At 48.1% G+C, this 6,451-nt stretch overlaps 2 long non-coding RNA genes across 4 annotated transcripts; both read left to right on the top strand.

Moving 5' to 3' along the window:
• The first annotated feature begins 442 nt into the window (after nucleotides 1–442).
• On the top strand, nucleotides 443–6,451 carry LOC127923316 (uncharacterized). Its single transcript, XR_008114086.1, has 3 exons — nucleotides 443–599; nucleotides 5,285–5,329; nucleotides 6,300–6,451. It is a non-coding gene; the product is annotated as an uncharacterized LOC127923316 (long non-coding RNA).
• Nucleotides 2,181–5,231, top strand: LOC127923317 (uncharacterized). 3 transcript variants are annotated; one of them, XR_008114089.1, is made up of 3 exons: nucleotides 2,181–4,183; nucleotides 4,653–4,772; nucleotides 4,812–5,231. It is a non-coding gene; the product is annotated as an uncharacterized LOC127923317 (long non-coding RNA). The 3 variants fall into 3 exon arrangements; XR_008114087.1 differs by having other exon boundaries at nucleotides 4,535–4,772; XR_008114088.1 differs by lacking the exon at nucleotides 2,181–4,183 and adding an exon at nucleotides 4,198–4,574.

Here is a 6,451-nt window from a genome sequence, read left to right as displayed (position 1 = left end):
ACAACAGGTCTGGTCTGGGGGTAACAGACACACAACAGGTCTGGTCTGGGGGTAACAGACACACAACAGGTCTGGTCTGGGGGTAACAGACACACAACAGGTCTGGTCTGGGGGTAACAGACACACAACAGGTCTGGTCTGGGGGTAACAGACACACAACAGGTCTGGTCTGGGGGTAACAGACACAACTGTTTCAGACGTGTCGGTTTCTGGAATTTCAGGCTCAAACAAGTTGTGAATCCTTTTCTTATTTTTCTAGACTGACTATTTTAAACTTGGACGTGTGTCTGTCTGGAGAAGAGCGTCTGAATGACAAACATGAATTTAACTCTCTCTGTCTCTCTCTGTCTCTCTCTGTCTCTCTCTCTGTCTCTCTCTCTGTCTCTCTCTCTGTCTCTCTCTCTGTCTCTCTCTCTGTCTCTCTCTCTGTCTCTCTCTCTGTCTCTCTCTGTCTCCTCTCTCCCTCCTCTCTCTCTCTGTGTTCCAGTGAGCGTTTTTCAGAACCGAATCACTTCCCCGTTCAGAACCTCCCCGTCGGATCCTCCAAAGGAGATCGTTCTTCAGAACACAGTCACTTTTCCATCGGATCCTCTAAAGGAGTATGTAACGAATTCACACACACACACACACACACACACACACACACACACACACACACACACACACCCGCACACGTGTGTCTGAAATGTCTTGTCATACCATTCTAGTGTTGTCCTGTTTTTTAGAAACTACAGTACCAGTCAAAAAATGTTGGCCACACCTACTCAGTCAAGGGTTTTTATTTTCTACATTGTAGAATAATAGTGAAGACATTAAAACTATCAGCTAACACATATGGAATCATGTAGTAACCAAAAAATAAATAGATTTTTGCACACTCTTGGCATTCTCTCAACCAGCTTCATGAGGTAGTCACCTGGAATACTTTTCCAACAGTCTTGAAGGAGTTCCCACATTATTTTTATGGTCGGACAGTTGAGAACAAGTTCTCATTTACAACTGCGACCTGGCCAAAAAAATAAAGCAAAGTAGTTCTGACACAAAACAACAACAACAGAGTTACAAATAAACAAATGTCAATAACACAATAGAACAATCTATGTCCGGTGTGTTGAAATGTAGTAAGATTAGGGAGGTAAGGCAATTAATAGGCCATGGAGGATAAATAATTACCATATAGCAATTAAACACTGGAGTGATAGATGTGCAGGAGATTAATGTGCAGGTAGAGATACTGGGGTGCAGAACAAATAAATAACAATATGGGGATGAGGTAGTTAGGTGGGCTATTTACAGATGGGCCCCTATGTATGCTGAGCACTTGTTGGCTGCTTTTCCTTCACTCTGCGGTTCAACTCATCCCAAACCATCTCAATTGGGTTGAGGTCGGGGATTGCGGAGGCCAGGTCATCTGATGCATCACTCCATCACTCTCCTTCTTGGTCAAATACCCCTTAACACAGCCTGGAGGTGTGTTGGGTCATTGTCCTGTTGAAAACAAATGATAGTCCCACTAAGCCCAAACTAGATGGATGGCGTTATCACTTCAGAATGCTGTGGTAGCCATGCTGGTTATGTTTGACTTGAATTCTAAATAAATCACTGACCGTGTCACCAGCCAAATACCCCCACATGCACACTCCTCCTCCATGCTTCACGGTGGGAAATACACAGAATCATCATTCCTCTCCTCCATGCTTCACGGTGGGAAATACAGAGATCATCCGTTCACCTACTCTACGTCTCACAAAGACACGGCGGTTGGAACCCAACATTTTCACATTTGGACTCATCAGACCGAAGGACAGATTCCTACCCGGTCCTAATCTCCGTTCGTGTTTGTTGGCCCAAGCAAGTCTCTTCTTCTTCTTGGTGTCCTTTTTAGTAGTGGTTTCTTTGCAGCAATTTGACCATGAAGGCCTGATTTCACGTCGTCTCCTCTGAACAGTTGATGTTGAGATGTGTCTGTATTAATTTGGGCTGCAATCTGAGTCTGGTAACTCTAGTGAACTTATCCTCTGCAGCAGAGGTAACTCTGGATCTTCTTTTCCTGTGGCGGTCCTCATGAGAGCCAGTTTCATCATAGCGCTTGATGTTTTTTGCGACAACACTTGAAGAAACTTTCAAAGTTCTTGAAATTGACTTCCCTTCGTGTCTTAAAGTAACGACGGAGTGTCGTTTTTGTCTTTGGCTTATTCGAGCTGTGTTCTTGCCATAATATGGACCACAGTTGGCGGTGCGTGTCACAGCAGGACCTGTACCATGAAGTCTGAGGAACTGTCCGTAGAGCTCAGAGAGGATTTTCAATGAGGCGTGTATATCTGGGGTCGAAGGGTGTAAATAACGCCAATTTTTCTGCAGCGTTTGACAGTTAATCAATCAAATGGAAAAGATATGGAAGAGCGCCAGACTCTGCCTTGATTTGGGCCGTCGGACCGAAACTGAGGCAACCGTGTGCCGAGAGGGACGACACAACCAGAGGAACAGGATTGTATCATACCTAGCATTTTAAAAGTAAAACTAATAACCCCCCCCCCACACACACACACACACACACACCTCTCATAAAGCAAGTCACACAGGATGTTAGCATGTGTGCTAACGCCTATACAAGAAGCAAGTCACACAGGATGTTAGCATATTGCTAACACCTATACAAGAAGTAAGTCACACAGGATGTTAGCATATTGCTAACACCTATACAATAAGTAAGTCACACAGGATGTTAGCATATTGCTAACGCCTATACAAGAAGCAAGTCACACAGGATGTTAGCATGTGTGCTAACACCTATACAAGAAGCAAGTCACACAGGTTGACACAGGACACAGGATGTTAGCATGTGTGCTAACGCCTATACAAGAAGCAAGTCACACAGGATGTTAAAATAAATAAATATATTTATTGGCTGATCTTAATTTTTTTTTTTTTTTAAGTTCTGTTGAACATAAATTGTCCTTCTGTATTAAAGTACGACTTCTGCCTCGGCTCTTGTATTCTAGAAGAATCACAAGACGCCCGCGAAACTGGCGGATTAGACTCCCGTGAAACTGGGGGAGGCGGATTAGACTCCCGTGAAACTGGGGGAGGCGGATTAGACGCCCGTGAAACTGGGGGAGGCGGATTAGACGCCCGTGAAACTGGGGGAGGCGGATTAGATGCCCGTGAAACTGGAGGAGAGGGTGCTCTTTTAAAAAACATATTTTTACAAAGACCTAATTTAATGTCACTAAGACTTTTTGGATGTTTTATGAAACTGGTCCTTTTTTTTGTAAATCATTCATTTCTTCTGAAGGTAAAAAATAAATAAAAATGATTCGGTTGTTTGGGGACTTTTTCATTTTTAATGGTCCTTTTCATGTCTCATTACCAGAGACTGAGGGCCTGTCTCTGTCTCCTAGGTAACCAGGAGAGACTGAGGGCCTGTCTCTGTCTCCTAGGTAACCGGGAGAGACTGAGGGCCTGTCTCTGTCTCCTAGGTAACCGGGAGAGACTGAGGGCCTGTCTCTGTCTCCTAGGTAACCGGGAGAGACTGAGGGCCTGTCTCTGTCTCCTAGGTAACCGGGAGAGACTGAGGGCCTGTCTCTGTCTCCTAGGTAACCGGGAGAGACTGAGGGCCTGTCTCTGTCTCCTAGGTAACCGGGAGAGACTGAGGGCCTGTCTCTGTCTCCTAGGTAACCGGGAGAGACTGAGGGCCTGTCTCTGTCTCCTAGGTAACCGGGAGAGACTGAGGGCCTGTCTCTGTCTCCTAGGTAACCGGGAGAGACTGAGGGCCTGTCTCTGTCTCCTAGGTAACCGGGAGAGACTGAGGGCCTGTCTCTGTCTCCTAGGTAACCGGGAGAGACTGAGGGCCTGTCTCTGTCTCCTAGGTAACCGGGAGAGACTGAGGGCCTGTCTCTGTCTCCTAGGTAACCGGGAGAGACTGAGGGCCTGTCTCTGTCTCCTAGGTAACCGGGAGAGACTGAGGGCCTGTCTCTGTCTCCTAGGTAACCGGGAGAGACTGAGGGCCTGTCTCTGTCTCCTAGGTAACCGGGAGAGACTGAGGGCCTGTCTCTGTCTCCTAGGTAACCGGGAGAGACTGAGGGCCTGTCTCTGTCTCCTAGGTAACCGGGAGAGACTTGAGGGCCTGTCTCTGTCTCCTAGGTAACCGGGAGAGACTTGAGGGCCTGTCTCTGTCTCCTAGGTAACCGGGAGAGACTGAGGGCCTGTCTCTGTCTCCTAGGTAACCGGGAGAGACTGAGGGCCTGTCTCTGTCTCCTAGGTAACCGGGAGAGACTGAGGGCCTGTCTCTGTCTCCTAGGTAACCGGGAGAGACTGAGGGCCTGTCTCTGTCTCCTAGGTAACCGGGAGAGACTGAGGGCCTGTCTCTGTCTCCTAGGTAACCGGGAGAGACTGAGGGCCTGTCTCTGTCTCCTAGGTAACCGGGAGAGACTGAGGGCCTGTCTCTGTCTCCTAGGTAACCGGGAGAGACTGAGGGCCTGTCTCTGTCTCCTAGGTAACCGGGAGAGACTGAGGGCCTGTCTCTGTCTCCTAGGTAACCGGGAGAGACTTGAGGGCCTGTCTCTGTCTCCTAGGTAACCGGGAGAGACTGAGGGCCTGTCTCTGTCTCCTAGGTAACCGGGAGAGACTGAGGGCCTGTCTCTGTCTCCTAGGTAACCGGGAGAGACTTGAGGGCCTGTCTCTGTCTCCTAGGTAACCGGGAGAGACTTGAGGGCCTGTCTCTGTCTCCTAGGTAACCGGGAGAGACTTGAGGGCCTGTCTCTGTCTCCTAGGTAACCGGGAGAGACTGAGGGCCTGTCTCTGTCTCCTAGGTAACCGGGAGAGACTTGAGGGCCTGTCTCTGTCTCCTAGGTAACCGGGAGAGACTTGAGGGCCTGTCTCTGTCTCCTAGGTAACCGGGAGAGACTGAGGGCCTGTCTCTGTCTCCTAGGTAACCGGGAGAGACTGAGGGCCTGTCTCTGTCTCCTAGGTAACCGGGAGAGACTGAGGGCCTGTCTCTGTCTCCTAGGTAACCGGGAGAGACTGAGGGCCTGTCTCTGTCTCCTAGGTAACCGGGAGAGACTGAGGGCCTGTCTCTGCTGATGTGTGTTTATTATGGCAATGTCTGTTCCAGCGTTTTATAACTGACTATTTAATACCATCAACACGGTTTTGACAGTAGATATCTAGCTCGTGTGTGTGTGTGTGTGTGTGTGTGTGTGTGTGTGTGTGTGTGTGTGTGTGTGTGTGTGTGTGTGTGTGTGTGTGTGTGATGGAGCAGTAATCTGATTTTTGTCTCAAACAGATTGATGATCATGCTTCATCTATATCACTGGCCCAACTTTCAAAGGTAAACTATATATTCTCTCCTCTGCACCCTACTTCTGTTCTCTTCTATCCTCTTCCCTTCTCTCCTTCTCTCCTTCCCTTCTCTCCTTCTCTCCTTCCCTTCTCTCCTTCTCTCCTTCCCTTCTCTCCTTCTCTCCTTCCCTTCTCTCCTTCCCTTCTCTCCTTCCCTTCTCTCCTTCCTCTCTCCTTCCTCTCTCCTTCCTCTCTCCTTCCTCTCTCCTTCCTCTCTCCTTCCTCTCTCCTTCCCTTCTCTCCTTCTTCTCTCCTCCCTCTCTCCTTCCTCTCTCCTTCCTCTCTCCTTCCTCTCTCCTTCCCTTCTCTCCTTCCCTTCTCTCCTTCCCTTCTCTCCTTCCCTTCTCTCCTTCCCTTCTCTCCTTCCCTTCTCTCCTTCCCTTCTCTCCTTCTTCTCTTCTCTCCTTCTTCTCTTCTCTCCTTCTTCTCCTTCTCTCCTTCTCTCCTTCTTCTCTCCTTCTTCTCTCCTTCTTCTCTCCTTCTTCTCTCCTTCTCTCTCCTTCTCTCCTTCTCTCCTTCTCTTCTCTCCTTTTCTCCTTTTCTCCTTTTCTCCTTTTCTCCTTTTCTCCTTTTCTCCTTTTCTCCTTCTCTCCTTCTCTCCTTCTCTCCTTCTCTCCTTCTCTCCTCTTCTCTCCTCTTCTCTCCTTCTCTCCTCTTCTCTCCTTCTCTCCTCTTCTCTCCTCTTCTCTCCTCTTCTCTCCTTCTCTTTTCTCCTTCCTCTCCCCCCTTCTCTCCTTCTCCTCTCTTCTCTCCTTCCCTTCTCTCCTTCTCCCCTCTTCTCTCCTCTCTTCTCTCTTAAAACAGTTGAGTTGTATTGAAACTAAGTGTAAAAACAAAAACAAACTGTTTTCAAAACGTTATTGTTGACTGACTTGGTTGTAATGATATTAGTTGGTGGTTTTGGTGTGATTTGTTTACTGTCCCTGGTCATGTAAAGAGATTTCTCTCTGTCTTTTTAGTCTGAAGGAGACGCACACTTGCTGCTGCTGCTTACACTCGTACGTTACACACACACTCGTACGTCACACACACACACACACACACACTCGTTCGTCACACACACACACTCGAACGTCACACACACACACTCGTACGTTACACACACACACTC

Source organism: Oncorhynchus keta, unplaced genomic scaffold (assembly GCF_023373465.1).
Source record: "Oncorhynchus keta strain PuntledgeMale-10-30-2019 unplaced genomic scaffold, Oket_V2 Un_contig_29273_pilon_pilon, whole genome shotgun sequence".
Classification (NCBI taxonomy): domain Eukaryota; kingdom Metazoa; phylum Chordata; class Actinopteri; order Salmoniformes; family Salmonidae; genus Oncorhynchus; species Oncorhynchus keta.
The sequence above is the reverse complement of the archived record's forward strand: the minus strand, read 5'-3'. Positions and strand labels throughout refer to the sequence as shown.